The sequence below is a fragment of the Diadema setosum genome, chromosome 18, assembly GCF_964275005.1.
Source record: "Diadema setosum chromosome 18, eeDiaSeto1, whole genome shotgun sequence".
Lineage (NCBI taxonomy): Eukaryota > Metazoa > Echinodermata > Echinoidea > Diadematoida > Diadematidae > Diadema > Diadema setosum.
In genome coordinates, this window is record NC_092702.1 from 2,806,626 (window position 1) to 2,828,884 (window position 22,259).

The 22,259-nt window shown below is 39.0% G+C and overlaps 1 protein-coding gene across 2 annotated transcripts in view; it reads left to right on the forward strand.

The window, feature by feature from the left end:
• The first annotated feature begins 1,270 nt into the window (after nucleotides 1-1,270).
• LOC140241811 (C-terminal-binding protein 2-like) overlaps nucleotides 1,271-22,259 on the forward strand; it is an 85,035-nt gene continuing 64,046 nt past the window's right edge. For both annotated transcript variants that reach the window (XM_072321565.1, XM_072321566.1), the window contains exon 1: nucleotides 1,271-1,362. The gene's annotated coding sequence lies outside the window, so the exon portion shown is untranslated. The remainder of the gene's footprint in view (nucleotides 1,363-22,259) is intronic.

Consider the following 22,259-nt stretch of genomic DNA (forward strand, 5'->3'; position numbering starts at 1 on the left):
ATATATATGAATATGGAAGGTATAAATGTCTTTATTTAGAGGTCACAGAAAAATACATATCATGTTACTCTTCAACAGATATTTGGTCTGTGATATAACCCAATGTCATGATTTTGTTTCACAATAATGATATCCATTGTAAAGAATATCCTTATGAAGGAGCAGATATGTATACGGAGGATCGGATCCACGTCAAGCGTACTGTGCATCTAAAGTTTCTGGCGTTTTTGAATATGTTGGCCTAATCATAAATCAATCTCATAGATTGATTCTGTTTGTTTTGCATTTAAGTGGTATATGATTGATAAAACATTCCCAGTGTTTATGCACTCACATTATATGCAGTAAAGTCGAACTTTAATGTTGACATTCCATTTGACCCCCAGATAGGAAATTCAATGGAATATTAGCGATCTTCTCTAAATCAACTCTTGCGCATTATGATTTGGAGTTACTACATTAGAGTGCATACTGCTTTGTGACTCATATTGAACAAGTAGGTTGTGTAATATCAAGATGCGTACACAGCCTTGCATACAGATTATGCTGCAGTTTTGATTATTACCTCGACAACTGTCAAAAATTGAGCAAAAATTCCTCATCCTCTATATTGTTAAGTGGATGTCACATTCCCAGATGATCAGTTGTTCAAAATCTTCTATTATATCTTTGTGACATGGTCGGGTCAGACTCAAAATTATGTACTCTGTGTGTATTGGTGGCTCAAGCTTACCATGAGTCTACAAGCCACCAGCAGTTTTAAAATGACAGATTATGATGATCAATACATTCATAAAAATTCTGATAGATCAGTGAAACATGTTAATGGCTTGTTCAGCCATTTACTGCAAATGAAGAACTGCATATTGTTGCTCCTTGTTTGTTTAGTAATGATCTTAGGGAACAAGATATGCTACAATGTAGCTACTCTACTAAAATCAAAATACAAATATCTGTTTATGTGCAGATGCTACACATGTTGTGTACAGTTTTGAATAACATTGCAAAATTTCAACAGTTTATACCATTTTATATTCTGTAATTTTAACCATCGGACATTAACTTGTTTAATGTTGACATCATTTAAATGAAGCTGCACTTTACATGTCTGAATTTTGGATATCTTTTAAAGATTTTCTTTTTTTTTTTAAATTTGAAACAATGAGGTTTTGATGAATTGATTTGGATAACTTTTGAAGAGAGATTGATCCATTATGTGCAGAGACCTTTGCTAATACTCTGTTGACACTAATGTACCCCTTTCTTTCAGCTGTTTTGTTGAACTACCAGCCCTTCGTTGATTGGGTTCACGCAGTGCCCAGTGCCTTTGGTGCGTGAAAACGACCCAAAGGAACTGCTGAGGTATCGATCAATCACATTACCTTTTATTACTTTCAATTTCATACTAACATTTTTTTTTAATGATTTGTTCATGTAGTCACTTACTTTGCTTTCCATTTTTTGCTAACTTTTGGACTAACCCTCTGCCTTTTCCTTACCAAGTTATTTTTTTTCTCTTTATGAAAAAAAAAGAAGTTCTTTTCATTTTTAGTTCTTTTTTTATTTCATCCATATTTCTAGCAGTTCAAATCATGATAGAATAAATGTTTCATTCCTTAAAAGCAATCCTAATCCTGAAGGGAGTAGGAAATTTTCATTGTGCTTGACAAATGAATTCTAAACTCCCAAACAAAGAGAGTCATTGTCACATTCAACAAAAAATGCCCAGTGATCTGAAATGATACCATTTTATCCATACAAAAAAAGTGCAATGTACAGTTGTATTACACATAATTCACTGGGTAAAAGAATGGTCTGTCATCATTTATACAGACAATGTGTCGAATCGTACAGCAGTCAAATGATTTGTCATTCAAAATGCTGTGAATTGCGGTTCTTGTCCATATTAGAGTTAGTCGAGAATCTCACTCTTGTGTTTCTGTATGTGATGCCCCCAAGTATTTTATCATGATTTGAGATGAGCTTACTAACAAACCAATGAGAAAAATCTTTCTATCCTTGCTCTTCCTCTTTCGCCCTGTCGTAAGTTATCCTGAATATCAAAACGGAAAGAAAGAAAGAAAAAAATGCAGGAAAAAAAATCTTCTCTCTCGCATCTAAAGCATTGCCTTAGAATTCTGTGGTGGCAGGGGTCTCGCTCTGTAAACTTACCTCCTCTGTGCGTGCTGGTGATGCAAGCCTGTGTATTTGAAACCAAGAGGGACAAGTTCTGCATCTCTCTTCCATCTGCAAATTGAAATGCCCTCCATCGCTGTCATTTGTGTGAAATCTGTCCACTTTGGGTGACTTTCAATTCACTCTGCATCCTTCTTCTCTCTTCTTTTTTTCCCCCCATCGTCAAACTCTTGCAGTTTTTTTTGTGCAGCTGTGAACTCTATTGACATGCATCCCAGTTTCTCAGTTGTTGTTGTTTTTTGGTACTCTGGAAGGTGTTGAATAAGAAATTAAAAATGAAATATCTGTTTGAATTGCGGATTTGACTGGGAGACTTGGAAGGAATTTTTAAGAAAGTTTTCTCACATCCCAATTATTTGATTGTATCATCAGATTGCCCATCTTACCTGACAAAAATATTGTCAGAGCCTCCTGCTGAAATTCATTATCAATTTTCACATCTTTTTGATCGATATCACTCATTTGACAGCTTTTTTTTTTCTTACTTCAAATTCAAAGATACATTGTATCTTGCCTGTGAATCTTACGTGGTTGAATTTTTTTCCCCTCTGAATTTTGCTTTGTAGAATGCAATGTGCAATGACATCTTCCAACTTTACAGTTGCAAAATCTGCAAGGAAATAAATCCATTACCTTTATTAGTGCATTCAAATGACTGGTTTGAAAATGTAATTTGATATGTGGTATTAGAACCATTGTCTTAATACCTTTGCTGTACAATGTGTATGTACTTGTAGGATATGCTAACCATTTAATGTGTAATTGTAGAATTCATAAAAATGACGACTAATACATTGGTAATCTTGCAATAGTGACATTGTATCTAATTCATATTTATTACTGATTAATCACAATTAACTGCTCTCGGTAACAATTCACATGACATGTATTTCAAATGCTTACAAGTCATTATTATGAGCTTTACCATGCCATCATTTGCAGTGTATTGTTCTTTCCTTACAAGATGTTTTTTGCAGTCGGTGATCTAACCACATCACGGGTCATGTTGAATTTGTGTGATATGGTGCGTACGCACCCACTGTGTATATCTTACATAAACTTACCTAACTCACCCTTATATCAAACACTTGACCTTGTTTGACACACGACATTCCTTTTTAGAGTAGAGATCCAACTGTGATTGTAAACACTGCTCTTTAACTCATCTCAATGTACAATGTAACTGTAAGACAAAATGTTTGAATATCAAGCCTGACATTCATGCCAATTGCTTGGGTTATGTGGTTGGAGCGTGCAGTGTGTGTGCTTAATTGTGTTATGTATTATGTCTAGTTATCACTTAACTTCAGCTGCTCAGTTTCTGTTTTTCTGTGCCTTTAGTATGCATATAAGGTGGTTTCATACTTTCTTTTTTAATGTGATCCAGAGTGGTATGAATGCATTGCTCATTCTTGGCTGGGATGCTAGATACAGCACGAATCACTCGCTAGAAGACAAACCTATTGGTTATTAGATATATTTATGTATACAGATCTAGATATGAGCTGCCTTGCATTATAATTTGCATGTGTCAACACCTACATTGTATACCCCATTTCATAATGTGCACAATTATTTATTTTCTTCCCCCAGGAGTGGTAGAGCGATATGCTCTAATTGCATAACAGTATGTGGCTTGTCAATTTGACTTTCAAAAGTGTGTATGCTCCCCCCCCCCCAATTGTGATAATACTTGGAGGAAAATAGATGAGAGTATCAAGACTAATTCAGCTGAATTTTGTAACCACTAAATGTACCTGTGATGAAGAAAATGAGTTCTAACCTTTCGTGTGAGAAGGAGTGGTGTGTGTGATGTCCACTGTCCTGTTACAGTATTCTTTCTCTCCGTCAATCCATCTCTCATACCAGCACCGGTATCTGTTGAGATGCGATCCCACAGCATCATCCGCTTTGCTGTAGAGTGGGTGAGACATAGGTGCTAGATGGCAAATGACCATCATCAGTGCCATTTATCTATGGTGACTGCCCATGCAAGAAGCTGCTAGATGCAGATTTCCGGGAAAAGTGCAATACCATTGTGGGGATGAGATTGGGATGACATACATGTGTAGGTGTAGCATGCTGCTATCCATGATTATCCAATTCAGAACCAGCAGCATGTCACCGGCTGGTAGAGGGTGTACAAGTGGTATGGGTGAGATGAGAGGGGTAATGTTCATGAGAAGTTGGAATACAGGAGTGCTGTTGGAAATCCATGCATATCCCTTTCCTCATGTATTACATCAGACATTGTAATGTGATTTGATTTATGATATTGCGCTGTGGACAACCATGTTCTGTATTTAATATTTTAGCAATGTTATTTGTGTCCTCTTTTTTTTTTTCATCTTATTTCACTTCCTGCTTCTAGTAATTTTCTCACTCTCGTATGTGTCTTTTGCTGTGTTTTTATTTTTCTATTCCTTTTTTGACTGAAGCCTAGTTTGCTGCTTCCGAGGAAATTTGCAAAGTTTTCCCATGCACCATGTTTATCCCACAGCAAATGTCTGTGTGTATGTTTGAGAAATTTTAAAATGTAGAAGAAGAGCAAGAAATTATAATCGAAAAGCTGTGCTCATGCCCGATCACCAACAATTTTACTTGCTGTGACAGTGGTCTCTCTGTAACTCCAATAGTGAGCTGTAATTTTCCAGACAATCGATGAAGAGGATGGATAGCAGACTATAAAAATTCATCTGTTCCTGTGCGAAAGTCAGAGAATCTTAATTTTCAGGGTGGTCTCCAGCAAAATGTGGACGTATTTGTCAGTGATATCATCCTATGCGTCATTCATATTGCACAAGTGTTCTGTCACCGTATCATCCGGGATGCAAATACAAAATTGTACCCTACACCCCCACAAGATGAGATGAGGCACACTCCCTACCTCCCCCACCCCCATAACTCTACCGCCCTGACATCGAAAGCTTGCCATTGTCTATCCAGCCTGGCACTGTTTTGGTTTGTGTTCGTCCTCCCGGATGTTTGCGAGGCTTGTAATCCACAAGAGAGAAATTGTACGCTGTTACACAAAAACATTTGCTTGGGGATGAAGACATCCCATGCCAGGACTCTCTCGACCTCTGACATCAACTCCGCAAATCCTCCACTGCTACCCCCCCCCCTCCCCCCCCCCCCCCCCCCCGCTATTGGTTACATAGCTATAGCACTGCACTTGTTCTCTGCACTTGTTTTTAATCTGTGATGGAGAGATGGTAATGGAGCTCTGTAGTGTCAATTTTTCGTTGGCCCAATCCCATCCATGACTGCAGTAACCAAGTGAATCCGGAAGTGATGCACAATTGTTTGTTTGTTTATTGGAATCTTATTGTTGGAGAAGCCAACTCTTGGAAAACACATTATCAATCCGTGCACTGGTATCATTGCTTCCAGAGGGAATACATCAGTATGTTAGTATTGTCCATCGCCTCAGCAATCTTACAAGTGAAGACTTTCAAGTTTTGCATCAGGGGAGATGATCTCAAGGAAGATATTGGGCCATGATACCCTTTAACTGATATACCAGTTATTTGCATCATTCGGCAGAAATTCTGGGATTATTTTCAGAGGCATGGCACATTTTATCCCCGTCTTGTATCAATTATTTCACACCAATGAAAATTGCAGGAAATTTAGGACAACACTTAACACTGGCAGCAGTTTGACGGTCCCAGACTGGTAAAAATCACTGTTGGGCCAGTAGCTTTTTTTCAGGAATTGCAAAATATGCTGGTCCGGCATGACCATTGAAAAAGAGGTAATATTATTGGGGTCAGTCAAAAAAACAAACAAACAAATAAAACAGGAACAGCAAATTAACCCTGGGCTCAGATCAGTGAAAATGGAAGAAATGGTATCTACCAATCCGATAGGGACAGGTTGGACCAGTAGAAAAAAAAATGGGCTAGTGTGCAGCCCTGAATATGAGACTTAATTGATAATGATTGCTGATAACATGCCAGGTCAGTGTCTGACCTCATCACCAGATCTGGATACATTACCGACAAAAATCGATCACCATGACATTACTCCAGGGCAGAAACTGCAGGCAGCTGTCCTTCTTCGAACCCCATAAGAAAAAATATATATGCTAATATGGCCTATGTGTAGAATGTTCTCTGGTTTGTCACTGTTCGTCCCTTACGTGCATGGACAATGGTAGCGTGGATGCAGTGGTAAGTCCCTCTAGAGATGAGGAGATGGAGCGTTTGCTGTTGACACAGCTGATTGGCCTATAATCGGAAGATGTGCCATGGTTTCGGCAAGGGGGGGGGGGTGGTGGTTGGAAGAGGGAAAAATGGGCTAGTTAGAGATTCTGTGTCCTATTTAGTGTTGCCTCACGGCGCACTTTGCAGAGTGACAAGAAATAAATGTCACATGTTTTAGGCCAGTGAACACTCTCCCTTTCTGGCAAAGGATGATGGGATAGGCGATGCTTCGTCCGTAACCTTGCCCTCTGTTTGAAGTGACATCTGGCCGTCTCAAACGAATACCACAATTCTGTGTGTGAGGCCAGTCATTGCTATGATTATGCCTTTTATTTGAAAGGAAACATTCCCACTTAATATTGAGGGACGAGACATATCTGATGTGTTCAGTATTGATTTCAAGCTATCGACCTTGCTTGATCTGTAAGTTTGTCCATCCATACCTTAGGGTTAAAGGTATGGATTGACAGTGTGGAGATCACTATCCTTGCTGGTCAGAAGCTTTGTGACACATTAATATACATATAGATCACTTCAGATTTTGAATTGCATAAGTTCACATCCTCCAGTAATCTTTATCTTATAAAGTTTACAACTTAACCACTCTGTCTAAACCAGATTGTGTGTAAGAGACCATGCTGCAATGTGGCTCTTTTGGATTTAAAAAAAAAAGAGAAAAAAAAAGAAATTATTTTTAGGAGTTGGGATGGGAAAAAAACTAGAGTTCATTTTACAAAATTATGGACAAACGTAGGAGGAAATGCCCCAGTTTCCATGGAAATTGCATAGTTGAGACAGTACTCTCCTTCATAATAGGCCAGGATATATGTTATATTTGTGTCTGAATGTCTGCAATATGCCAGCGCTGTATAAACATGAAGAATGCAAACACATGATGTGGATCAATATTATGGCATTATTGTCCATATCTGAGCTAATCCAATGTAACTTGTGTTCCTGTCTTCATTGATCAGTTTGTGACCTGTTTGATATTTTCAGTTTCTTTTTCTTTATTTTCTTCTCTCTCTCTCTCTCTCTCTCTTTTGAATTAAGGAGCCTTTGTGTAAAATGTTGATTACTGATGCCACATTTTGTTCTATTTGGGTGCAGTTGAACCTTGTTATGAAGATGTTGGCTGCAACAAAACCTTCACATAACACTGTGATTTCGCTGGTCCCAACTCTGTATATTTCTTCATTTTGTACCTTGATATAACAAGGTAAATAGTCGTAGGCTGTAGGTCCTCATTATAAACGAGGTTCTCCCTGTACTGGCTATCTGCTGAGAGCCCTGTTTTCATTTCAAAAGGAGTGAACATAATCGGTGACAAACTTCCTAGACATAAAATGGTCGGAAAGATGATGCCTACATTGGATCACCAAACATTTCTGAGACACCGAGGACAGAAACAAGACGCAGCAAGAATTGTATTCAAGTTTTGTTGTTAATTGTGGCTTCAAAGCGCTTAAATCATTAATTGTGACCAAAATTCAGTCTGATACTGGTTTGTCTTAACATTGGTGAATGTATTCTTTACTCATCTGACTCCATTTCAACTATAGTCCATTGGGGACCATTCCACACTTGCTATTCCAAATGATCTGCTACCAAAGGGTAGAAATGTTGTAGAAATCTCCCCCCCCCCCCCCTTCTTTGGAAGCGTCTGCCAGTATGAGCAAATGCCACTGTTAAAAGTTGAATTTGATAACACAAATATGTTTGCTTTTTGTTAACTCTTTGTCCCTTAAAATATTTGTTTTGTTTTATTTTGTTGTTCACAAGAGCTGATGCAATATTTACCCTGAAATCTTCCAGGATGTTACCAAACAAGATGGCTGTCTTCTGAAGGAATGTGAGGCTTCCTTGGAACCTGGGTTTTATTTTCATCTTTCATCGGAGTATGTACTGTTGTTTGAATTGTGTCTTCAGCATCAAGTGGTATACACCAAGAATATAACAGAACACCAAAACAAAATCTAAACACTCAGAAATAAAAGTGAATTAACAATTAGAAAATTAATTAGACAATTTTAGGGATTCATAAGACGAGTAATTTCTGACATTTTAGTGAGAAATGGCTTGAGCAACAACAAAAAAGTGTTTCTCATGGAAATTGAGAATGGGAGAGACAATGCCCTTTGTGACAGACCACTGAAGTGACTGTCTGATGGGAGTATAGAGTATTTGTGCATCATATCGTCTGATATTCAAGTGATATTGTCCCCAATTGTTATGTTATCTTAAATACATTGTTTGCATTGATATCTTGGTTTTCCCCCGACACTTTCACAGAACCAAACTGCTCATGGGGGCATTCATTGCCGGATATCATTCAACCATGTAAATGTTTGCATTGGAGCTTGAAGTCAGCCACTGACAAAACCATTTAGTTCCACCGAGTCAGTTTTTCTATTGCCGTTTTTTTGTTCCATGGTGCCAATCCGGCCATCAGTATGCACTGATGCTGTGAGGACCGAATCACTGACGATTTGACCTTGCAAAGCCTCTAGTAAATTTACCAAGTGAGCAATTTGCTGTTCCCAATAAAGAAACTATCAGCATTGGTGCCTCCTCCCTGCTCTACTTTCAAAGCTGTGTTTACAATACCCTTCCCCACCCCAATTACATGGTAGAGTTGTGTTCAAGTCTCTCATCCCTGCTGTGCTCTTTGAGGACACCATACATGCGGCAGTGTTGGATGACCTGCATTATTACAGCAGGTATTATGAGAGGATGTAGTGGATGATGTACATATAACTCCTTATTCAATCATCAAATAGTGCAGAAATGGTTTGCCATGTAAATATCCATGAGGTACTCATTGCATTCTGAAAAAAATATATGATGATCGAACAGAATAATGATTTTTATCTTACTTGATTATGGGAAATGTAAATTTGAGTGAACCAAAACATTGTAGCACAGAGTTCATGCTAAGATTTTACTGATGTTAAATGATTGTGTATTCTTTAAATATATCACATTTTGATTTTAGACAGTTATGGTAAAGGTCATTATAGACAAATACTCTGATCCTCTTTTGTCTGTCCACCTATTATTCCCCCTCCCTTGATTAAATGGAAGAGCCCAATTTGAGCCCACCAAATTTTGCTATGATCATTGTGTCACTATATAACAGATTCTCAGAATGTCCATCTCCATTTTTTACTTCGCTTGAAGAATGACACTAGCAGCAGAAGGATTAAAATAATAAATCTTAACCAACTCTCTTTCTTCTTCCAAGAAAGTGCTACTTCACAAGTCCGAAGATAATGCACTGAAGGTCTAAGATGTGTAAGTCAATGAGTATGCACACCCATTACCACCCATAAAAAAGGTATATTATGTTAACATAAGCACAAGCTGAGAGCCTTTTTTAAACAGGTATACCTGTCTTACTGAGGACTTCAATGCCTCAAAAGAGGGTGAATGGTCCATATTTCTTTTAAATAAAAATGTTGAGAAAATACATTATAACACGAAAGACCCACGTGGCATTGAAACATTTCTGGTAACATTGTGAGGATGACGGAACTGCATTAAAATTTTTGATCGGCAACACATGAAGGTGGAACTGATTGATGGGTAGGTAACGTGTATTTGCAGCGGGAGGGGTTGCGCAGAGTTCAGTCACACGCCTCTCAGCCGATGGGGGAGGGAGCTCAGCATGTTAAAGCTGCAGTGCGGCTCTCAGAATGGACGTGTTCTTTCTTGGGAATTGTCATCCATCACTGATTTGTATAAAGGATGAGTTCTGGTGGTAGATAGTCATATTAGTGTGATTACCAACAGTTAAGCTTGCACAATGGATATGATGGGAGAGACGTCTTTGGTCTAGCAAGATGTTTAAAGTGGCCATCTGCTCCCTTCCCCCCCCCCCCCCCCCCATCTCCCAATTTACCTCGTAGCCAAAGAAATGTAGTTTATTTGGCGATTGTGCTGTCGGTTTTAGGCACCATCAGCAATAGTGTGCATGAAATAATAATCCACCTTCGTATGAACGAAAATGAGCCAGTAGATTTGGGTTTAAACTCTTTAATGTACAGTTGAACCTCTCTTATCCGGCCTCCCTTTATCCGGATCTCTCTATTATACGGACGCAATCTCGCCGTGATTTTTTTTTTAAATAATTATGGGAGGAAAGGGGGATTCCCAACTCCTTGAGAACTCCTACACAAACACACATGAATTACATATACTTGATACATTTCTTAATAGTTATTTAGGTAAATAATCCCAAGAATTTATAAAAGAAAATGATTTCATTCTTGCAAACACGAACCTCTATCTTGGGGTCTGTTACTGAGTGTAACAATGAAAAGGTTGCAGTATACACATTACTACATGTGGTACTACAATGGGCTACTGTAACGTGCATGTATATTATGTACATGTATAAAGCATTGAGTCTCCCGTATCCGGCCAAATCCCTTATCCGGATGAGCCCCGGTCCCGACTTGTCCGGATACGAGAGGTTCAACTGTATCTTGTTTCTTTTAATATGCTCATCTATGGTAGTGTACATTGCCGCAAAGCCCTTGAAGAGAGTATACCAAGATAATATGCCCACAAAAGCCTTTATGTGATGCTCTGTAACAACATTGTATTTTTTTAAGAAAAAAATAATTTCAGTCGTTTTGGAATGGGAATTCTTGCTTTAACTGTACCTTTTTGAACCTGACACCTTAATGATAGTGTAGGAGATCACCCCAAGCAGTGCAAGGCTGTGGGGGCAATGGTAAGGATGCACCCTAATCCAGTGCCCCCCAGGCAGAAAATCGCCATTAATCACGAAGGGGTCGCCGTAGTGCCTTGTTTTGGCGAACGTAAAAACCGTTATGATTGAGTCATTTGGGTCTACAAATGCAGGGGGACTAAATACCACCTTCGCCTTCAAGTCTTCTGGCCGTAGATCACGCTTGGCTGTCAAACAAAGATAGGACATTCTGCTGCGATGTTGGGGGGGGGGGGGGGAGGATGGCGTTTGTCATGCACAGCATCGTAGATGATACAATGTGGTGGGGTTGTATGCAAAGACTTGGTAGGAAAATGGGATGAAGTTAGAGATGGGAAATGAGAGCAGTGTGAAGTATGTGATGTTGTGTCAAGTTCTTGCTATTGCATATAACTATAAATACTCAAAACAATTAATTTCCGTGATAATGAGTCGACAATGCTGTGCCATTGCACAGTGCGCGTTCTATTTGATCATGCACAAATAACATGGAGTGCTGTATCTTAAAACTACAATAGTTTTGTAGGGTTTTTTTTAGTAACTGCTACATGTTGGGAGAAAAAATATTGACTGTGAGCTCTGAAAATGCATTTCTGTTGGGAAGTGAAAATGTTTTAGTCTTGATAAAAAAGGGGAAAATTAGATATGATTACCACATATGCACTCTGCCCATGCCTGCTGCTCAGTAAATTCGCTTTACCAGAATTGCACAAGTGAGCCACGAGTATGTGACTCCACGTGTTGCAGGCAGGTGCATAAGATCACCTCATTCATTTGCACGCTGCATACGGCCAGCGTATGGACCTGACCGCTGGCGACTGATTGTGTACATTTATATGTGATCCATTGAATTTTGCAAGCAATGTGTTCAAATAGTGACTGGAAAGGTGACAAAGTCTTACTCAACATCTAAACATATGTGTTGATTAGTTAGCTACAGATTGTTGTTACTATGGAGTGATTTACTTTCCATTAATTTCCCTTGCCATTTCCCCTGCTACCAATATCGTTTCTTGATCTGAACTTAGTTGTGCCAGTTCAGTATTAACTTGGAATAGCTCATCAAGAAAATTTTTAATTGTAGGAATGATGGATGGAATTATATATATATATATTTTTTTTTAGGTCTTATTCACCCAATGCTTGTTTTGAGGTTTTGGTATGATTGGAATTTAGCAGAGAAATTCTGAAATACACATTATATACATTACACCAAAACTGTGAGTGGTGGAGTAGGCCTACACATGTAATGCAGAATTACGGGGCAATGTGAGGAAACCAAGCAGACAAGCTTTAAAGGTTACGGGAGTAAGACTGATGGATGTGGTAAAAAATTTTATTGTTCCAAGAAGTTCATGAAAAAGTATGAAAATCATAAGTATAATAAGATAAAAGTTGATCCAACTGGACCAAAGATTTTACTATATGTGCTTGCTACTTTCATTTTTGTTTTACAGGTATGTGGAAATGGCAGAATCATAAGATTTTGTAATTGAGCAATGATGCTTTCCTGTTGCCGTGGCAACGTGTGAGGATAGTTTATCCCCAAAGGAAGAGATTGTATTTGTTGGTGGAGTGAAAACACTCTCGTCTGTAAAGATATGAACTGAAGTCGACCAATGACTCTTCACGAGTAAGGATGTCAATAACTCGATGCATAAGCAACTCAAAAATAGCTGATCTGGTGAATGGCTTTGACATTGAAGTGGGAACAAAAATAGCGGGATTGTTTTCTTTTTTTAGTCTGTTGGCACTTGAAATGAAGTAGACTTCCTCTGTCTGGGAGGATATGAATGAAGAAGTCTTGAATTATTATTGTTTGTGTGACTGACGGAAAGGGTGTCAAATTTGAACTTAAACCTATCAGCATTTCAGTTTTTTACATCCTGATTTGCAAGATGTATTGTTTGGTAGTATGAAGTTCCTGTGTCATCTTTAAAAATCATATAATAGTATCACAAGCAATTAGAGATGGGCATCACCCTTTGATTTGATTTATGTCGTTTCAGGATGTTATTCAACTAATCATGCTATTGATCACCATGCACTCATTTGTCTGCTTGTTCTTTTTTTTGGGGGGAGGGGGTGAGATAACTTGCAAGCATTGTGTTAAACAGAGGAGAGTTCATCCATCTAAGGGAATTGGCAGCTGAAGCTGTTTTTGAATGAAGTTGTGAAAAGCAGAACAAACAAATCACTAAGTGCGTTCACAGTAGAATTACTGTGGTAATATATGCCACGGTAATTTGTTGTCACCGTACTCACTTGTGAATTACTATGGTAATAGATGCTGCGGTATTTCAGTTGATACCATTCTTATTCACAAAATATTGGATATTTTTGGCCTGAAAGTACACCTCTCTGAGGTAAGCATTGCGCATAAACATGGTATGCATATCTCTTACTTTGAGAAGACAAGGAAGTGTGTCAAGTCACATGAGAAACCCACCACTGTCCGAGGGTGGTATATCGGTATATCGTGCCAGGATTCACACTGAAATGTTGTATGCATTTTTCGCGCACACTTTGAATTACCACCCTAGATACCACTCTATTTCGTGAGGCATTTGTGTTCACATGAAATACCATGCAAAATACCATGGTATTTCGCTGTAAGTGTGAACGAGACCCTACTGAAGATTGGGTGAAAGTAGCCATGCATTGGTTAAGTCGTAATGATATCAAGATGTCTGTTAAAACTGCCACTTTGATTGGATGAGGACATTGCCAACAAGGTCACATGACTTGCAAAGTCTCTTACAAAGAATTCCAGTTATGTGCACAAGGAGACCAAGTACGTTTCATATTTTTTTCCTTGGAAATTGTGTAAAGGAATAAATTTTCCACGTTTAGAACATGTTTAATAACACGTTACCCGGTATATTCCTGGAGTTAGACTCCTGAAGGAAATGTGTCGTGCGCTGAACTGGATCATAAGTAATGCTGTGGAACATAAATCCTCAGAGTTCCATGTAGATTGCAGTGTTCAATGTCTGACTTGCTTTCAAATAATCATAACTTTACTGCAATATATGTCTAATTTCACTCTAATTTTTATCCCGATTGGATGTCTGTCATTCTCTCTTCATGGGATGTAATATCCATGTGGTATAAATTCCCCTTTAGATTGACATAACTCTCTCTTTTACAGGTATAAATTCTATTTGAGCTTCGGGGAAGCATTCCGTTTGGGTAAGGCGAGAAAATTGCATCCCCAGCGGAGAGAGAAAAGCGCTCAATGTCGTTTTCCCACCGCACGTCCCAGAAATGCACACCTGTTATATAGTATTGGCTTGCTGGTCAACCCATCAAAAGGGCCAAGTTGAAGGATAGCGGGACTGTACTGGGAATGTCATGGACGCAAGCTCATTCCTCTGAAATGTCGGTCGAGCAAACTAGTTCATTACCATCGAAAGGTCTGTCAGCCAATCATGTTCTATTCTCAGAGGGAGTTTCACATCATGTGACATATGAAAGAATTGGCTTAAAAGACAGTAATGGCCTTTTAAAGCCCAAAACAGTATTTTGACCTTATTTGTTATGTGCTACCAAAGGTGCTGATTTCAATGATTTTCTGTTGGAAATAAGTATCTGAATTTCCTTAATTCGCACAATTTTAGTTTTCTTTTAAATGAGAAAAACTAGTTAAGTTTGTTGATGAAGAGGGAAGGGACATGGATACTCTTCTCATTTCTTTGATGGGAAAGGTTGGAACTTGTATGTGCTTGGAGAAGATTTATCTTTGTGATTTTGTATTGCAAAAAAATGTTTAAATACCACTTTTCAGTGAGGGGAGACAATACCACCATTTCACTGTGTCCTACTGTTGTCTACGATGCTGAGCACTCCTTGTCCCCCCCCCCCCCATGCCCCAGCCATTAGATGTATTCGGTGAATCTCATTATGTGCACCATCTCTGCTGTCTTTGGGACATTCCTTTCCACCAGTTAGTGCGCAAGTTCCAGGGCATATTCACACCAGACAAGATCAAATTCCATCATAGAAGAAGAAAAGTATCGAGTGAGCTTGTGGTCCGATGATTGGATGAGCTAAGTAGTAACACAACCTCTCTGTCTCATCACAAATGTAGCTTCCCTCCTTCACTGAAAAACTTGAAGTTTGTCCTCGTAATACCATATTGCAGAATTCATGTGAGCAATGTATGGCCTCTTCAATATTTCTGGTCTGACCAATTTCGTTCAGTCACGTTGATTTGCCAGAATCCTTTTCATTTCTTTTTATCAAGCTTTTTGACAATGAACATTTTTGCAGAGGTCATGCTTGAGTCCTTATTGGAAAAGTCAAATAAAAAAAATAAAAAAAAAAAAAACGCTTTTGCAGAACATCAGCAGAAGCCATTGTTAGCCATGCTGTCAACTTGCATTTTATTCACTTTATTTGATTTAGTATTATTTTAGTGCCTGTACAAATTAGTTCTGCTCCAGTGACATTCGCTTCTCGAGAGTTTGTCCTCATTTTATCATCTCCTCCTCCTCCTCGTCATCATCCAATTCCACTTCCTCAATTCGATTCCCGTAACTCCAGAGCCAGACGGTCTCTTAATCTCACAGCAGCACTAAGCGGCCATTCTGTTTTCCTCTAAACAAACCCATACTCTCTACTCTCTTTCCCATCCTTTTTTTTCTCTCTCTTTCTACCTCTTTTTCCCCCTCTTTCCCCATCCCGTATCTCTTCCTCCGCGACTGGCAAGTTGGTGAAGCGCCACGCCATCAAATTTACATTTGTCCCTGGGCGCTACTTGTTCGTTTTGGCATATTACTTGGTGGTGTAAAGCGTTTGGAGGTCGGCGCAGTTGCGAGTGTAAACGAAACCCAGGCAGGTGATGTTCGCTGGGTCTGATCCTTTGCTAGGATACTCCTTTTTCTCATCCTTCTCTCTATTTTTCTCTCTCCTCTCTCCCACCCCTCCCCATCTCAATCTCTTCATTCTCTGGTAGGAATAGAAGTCAATGTATGCGGGAAAGGGCTTTTCCATCAAGCCACCAGAAATCAATGGGCAATTGGTGTATGGGTCACCCACTTTACCTGATACCAGCCTGTAATATCTGATGTCTCTTTAACATACAGAGCTGGTTCTCCCTGATCTCGTTTCTCCACCCATCATCATTCCCATCAAGATGGGTATCCATGGGAAACGGTGGTGAACCGTTGAGATGGCAGAGGTATCACTTTTAGTGGTAGCGTGGTTTTGAAACATTCATCTTTTTTCCTCTGTTGCTTGAAGCCCGCCAGAACATAACACAATCTCGTGTGCAATGCATTTTACAAGAGTGAATATCCTCCAAGAAGATGCTATACCCCTCAACTGCCAGAGTGGCAGTTGTCATAGTAACAGCATCACATCGCATCATCTTCGAGAGCAAGGACTAGGAGGAAGATTTTACACCAGACAAGTTTTGAGTTTGTGAAAACAGGATGCCAGTTATGTGGCGTGGGCACGGAAAGATGCACATCTGAAGAAATGGCTGGGGGGTCACGTTCGACAAAACCAGAGTTGAACAACCTCCAATAATCAAACATAACATGTCAGCCGAGTTTGACCAAGGGCTGAGGGAAGAGTCACTTCTTTAGATTGAAGCCCCAGTTTCTTGATACATTATCTATAGCTGACACTTGCCTATTCTGAAGTATGCAGGCCTTGATCACGAATGACATCTGCCTGAAAATGTTGCTCAGAACTACCTACTTATTATCTGTCTTTCAGTAAAACATCATTCTGCATGCAAACTGATATGTGTCATCTTTCCAGAGTATAGCCATGAGTATCAGAACAGAGAGAGGGATGATGATTTTGTGTACAGACTCATTGCCTCTTAGTCTCGACCAATACTTTTGTTTGTTTGTTTGTTTCTTTGTAATGTTTGGTTCTTGTTCCTATAATGCTATGAAGCGGACGACAGTCGCGGGGAAAAAGTTTGCGGCCGTAAACTAGCCGAGCGTCACGTCTTCCAGCGCGACAGGTTGTGGCTTTGGAGCAAGGAGTAAGAAAGAAAAGAGAGCGAGAGTGAGAGAGAGAGTGGAGGAGGAGCCGGGAATGCTGACTGCCAACAGCCTCAAAGTGGCAGGAGCAATTTGAATTTCAAACGAGGCGATGGCTTCCACTGAGGTGACTTAATAAGCATGGCGGAGTTGCCCTCCAAGCATTAAAGGATCGCCATGTTATCCTTTCCTCATCGTGGTCCATTCCTTCCGCTTTTTGTATGTCTTCAAATTTACGCTTCCTCCTCTATCTTTTTACTACAATTTCAGTGTGTGTATTTGAGGTGGGTTTTTTTTTTTAACTTCTCTTTTATCTCTGTCAGGTTAGCAGCTTCTGTTGACATCCTGTGTCTTTCTGTTTTGTTTTTGCATTGATTTCCGTCGCAATATTTGTATTGATTTCCATAGCATATTCATATTAAATTTCTTAATTCCATCCATTTCAGAGTTTATGCTCTTCTTCAGTTGGCTTTATTTGAATGTGAAATTCAGTTTCAAGACGGGCTGAGAAGCAGCATCCTTCCGGAAGTGAAACTTGAATCAAAATTTATATCATCATCACCCTTAAGTGTATGAATAGGATATAAAATTAAAAAACAAACTCTTTGAACTGTTCAAGTGAGATATTAAAGTAACTATTCAAGCGTTGTAAACGGTATGGATAAGAATTCAATGTGATGCACATGTATCTTTTCATTATTTGTCTCTGTTTTTGAGCAAGATTTGCATGTTGTGATTCAATTTGATAAGGTTCCTTTAAGACCGGAGTGACTGATTGTGCGTATTCAAAATGATTTAACGGAGGGTGAAAAGAGAAAGTGAAGTAGAGTTCCATATTTTCTGCCACTCTCCTATGCTCTGTAGTATTATCCGTCATGCCCTCCACTTTTCCCCTTTATTCCTCATGTTTCCTTGACATTCAAACTACCCTGATCACAGAATTGTTTAATTTGAATTATTTTGTTTTGCCCAAAGATATGAGGAGGAAATTATGCGTACCTGTAGCCTATGCTCCATTTTCATAATTTTCCCCCGGGGTCTCTGCATACGAGAGTGAATTTTAAAATGTGTATTTGTGTTAAAAATGTTAATGAAAAGCGTACAATAACAAGCATTCGGACCTTATATAATTGCCAAATAGTACAAGAGATGAGTTGCATACTGTGCGTTGATTCACTAATATGTGGTGGTATCGTGTTTAGGGTACCAAAGTGACTTTGAAGGGCTGTGATTTAGATTTCATTTGTTTTTTCTTGTTGTAGTTTACAGGGTCTTGTGTAAAAAGATGTAGCAATTATGTGAAGCAAGATCCTCTTCAAAAAAATTAGTTGGATTGACAAATTCTGAGATGTATTAAAAGTGCCAGAATTGCTTTATCATGTGTGCCAAGATTGAACAAATTGAAATTTGCCACGTTAAATGAGAAGTACAAACCAGAGCTGTAGATGCCAATGCTATCAATTGTGATAAGATTGTTTGCACATACAAATTACCGGATAATTGCCATGACATTTTGCTCCATCAAGTTTCCTCTTTGCGTGTCAAGGAAGTTGCCTCACTTCAATCATCAAATCGCCCCACTCTGTGTCATGTATCGGAGATTAAAGAGAGAATCCAGACTTTGCCAGTCGGAGATGGATGTTGGCAGGCAGAAAACAAGTGTTTTAGTCATCATCGCAATCAGATTGACCAATCAGATCTCTCCGCCGCTCCGTCTTAGGGTGCTTTCTCTTTTAAACAAGTCGCCTCCCATTCCTGAAGTCCTGTCCCCTGTCGTCATGATTAAACACTCTCTGCCAGACCCCTTCCACTTTGTTTCCACGCAAAATGCCAATTATTGGTCGCGTACCAAATCCATCCGAATCGAGGGAGTGATCTGTCTTCATTAGCAGTTAGTTTGGGGTGGACGTGAATTACCATTAAGCTTTCTCCATCAAATTAGTAGAAATACATACAAAATAGGAGCTATTGCCATTTCATTACGATTGTCTATTGAGCTTCTCATCAGACTCATAAGTTGAGTGCCAGAATATGGTTGTCTTAATCCCCAATTCTGGTGAACTGCGCATGACCTATTTTATTATTTTTGTTATATGGTTTGATTCCCAACTCTGGCCTGAGGGCATCAATATGTCTCATATTCTCTTTCAAGGTTTTGAACGTTCTTCTGTCGACCGCTGAATATCTCCTTCATCTTAAATTCTTGGCAATGCATGAATCACTGGTATGTTTCACACATCGCGAGTCATTTTGTGAAATAAAGCTCTTGCTAGGAATATAATCCACTCATCTTGAATAATTTTTCTCAGGGGGGGGGGGGCAATTTGTCTGATAAATCCAGAAACTTTTGATCAGAAGGAATTTTTTTCATATAGTGTTTCAAATGCCATGGATTTATTTCATTGTTATCCTTAAATATGGAAATCTAGGTTGTCTGCTGGAGGAAGGACCCATCTCACATTTTATGAACTGAGAACCAGAAGAGCGCAGTTGCATTCTAAGATTTGAGCATAAATAAAAACAAAACAATTTTCATGAGATCAAAAGTTTACTGAATCAAAAGTGGGTAGATTTGTAAACATTGTTCCAAATATTGGGTAAAGTAGTGCCCTAGTGGTTTTGATTTTTAACATTTTACTGAAAATAAAAATAATTCAAAAGTAGCACCATAATGTAGAGAAGATCAAGCTCTACAATGTGATACCGATATAAACTCAATACCTCCCAGAATTGTGATAACACCTTTCTGGTTCTCAGCTGTCGATTTGATTTGTTTGTTAATGGAGTATTTTTTTTTTATGTGTATTCATAGGCCCGAAGTCACGAAGGTGGTACAAATGAAACCATGGTTTAAACCATGGACAAAAACCATGGAGCGCCAAGTCTCGCACGGAATATTTCGTTACGAAATTGGTCATTTCGTCGACAAAATGACCGTTTTGTTAAACAAAATTATCATTTCGTGGACGAAATGTTCATTCAGTTACAAAATGTTGTCATTTTGTTACAAAATAATCATTTCATCGACGAAATGACTGATTTCGTAACGAAATATTCCATGTGACACTTGGCACTCCATGGTTTTTGTCCATGGTTTAAACCATGGTTTCATTTGTACCACCTTTGTGAATTCGGGCCAATAGTGGACAGGTTTCTTGCAACAGAAGGGACAACTCTGTAGGAAATAACTGTCTTTAGATGGAAAGGTGTGGAACCAGCGACCGAACTGCACGTTTCGGGGTGATGATTCATCCCCTACATGTCTTTGGCGGTCTCCCCCGAGTGTGCGCATGGATATTGTACAAAATGCACAGATGTGGGTAGCTGTGTATCCATGCATGACAAGAGCCTGTTTCAGGCTTGGCTGACCAGCATTTATTATTCAAAAATATTGCCACTGCTAAACACTCTGTTGTTCTACTACCATTGTGCTAGATTTTAGGGCGTAAAAAAAAGACGGGGGAGAATATTCACCTGGAAGCAAAGCAAACAATCTACTCATACATCTCAAGACTTCAAATTATTCTGGTGAGGTAATTCTCGATGAGTGGGTCGAGGGGCGGAACTGGGTGCATGTCTGTTGGTGTAAGACTTGCCACTTCCGTACTGCTCTATACTGAATTTCTGCATATTTTGGCAAATCGTCCAGAGGAAGTTGTGTTCAAATGGCAGTGGTACTTGCCTGTACCTACACTGTAATATCTGAATTTGTTGCATGGAATTTAGTTATGAATGGATTTGCCCTTCTGTGTACGAATGGAGAAGTATGCAAATGTTCAGTGATATAAAGGACATGTGTGCTTTGAGAGCTGATTGGCACAGAAAACCCCATAGCATTGTACATATTGTCCCTGGCATAGGAAGGTTATTAGACAAAGGCAAGTCAGGTATGGTTTGTAACACTTCATATAAGCCTTGCAGAGAAAATTCTCCCTTGATCCAATGTTGAATCAATACCTATTATCTGAATTATTTCTCCTGTGACGCAGAATCACAGAATACAGTAGTGGACCATATCAGATTATAACATAATACGAAAAAATCATTGTCAGACTCAAAACCCTGTTCACACAATCCCCAAAATTAAAGTTTTTAAAATTCGATTTATGCAAAAACCATTAATTCTTGTGTGTGTGGACACATTTTTTCACTATGGTGTTACACATCACGATGTGAATCGTGATATGAAAATCAATCCTGTTGGATTTTTTATTCAAAACCCTCAATAATTGGCCTTTTGCAGTGTGTAAACAGCACATGAAGAAAGCATTGATTTTTTTAATCCTATGATGCAACTTGCCACAGTAGGTCCACACACTCGGATGCAAAGGATGACGTTCTCGGCATTGTTTAGGCTTGGAGGCAGTCTAGAGATTCAAAGTGCTTTATTTGAAGCCAAGTAATTTTTATTTTTCATGCCAGCTTGCTTTTTTTTTTTTCCAAACTCTTGCAATAATTTGTCCTCTGTGGGAACGGCAGCAGTGAAAATTTATTTTGTAGCGTGATGCAAAAAAATGTTAACTCCTTGTTTGATTGAATGTGGCGAGAGTTAACCACTTAGTCTTACATTACTAAAGCTGTCAATTCTTCAGTAAGATGTCTGGTGTCATTTCTAGGTCAATGTCCTGAGAGTTTATTGCAGACTGGAAGAATTGTCACTAAACAACACTCAGTTTCATCATCATTAAGCAGAACCACTTTCAATCAGAGTTGTGTAGTAACTGTTAATCACTGTGGAAATATGATATCTCAATTCAGTGGTACAGTTTCGTCCATCTGAAAGTACCTTTGCCACACAACGTTTAAGTTGATTTTGATAATAGAGTAAAATCACACCCAACAAAATGATAGAAGATTCATTAAAATGAGACATAAGAAAGTTATGGAATATCAGAGTTCTGCATGTTTTCACCAAGTTTATGCAAATAAAGAAGCATGGGCAGAAAGACAGATAAAAGAGGGGTAGGGGTAGTTCAAGTGACAAAAATGATGCCTACATAAGCAAGCAGTGCTGCAGAAAAAGAATAGATAAATAAATTGCCTAGTCTGGCATCCCGGTGACTCCGATTCATCATTATCACCGTCTCTGACCCTGAACTGTAAAATATTAATACCGAAGGG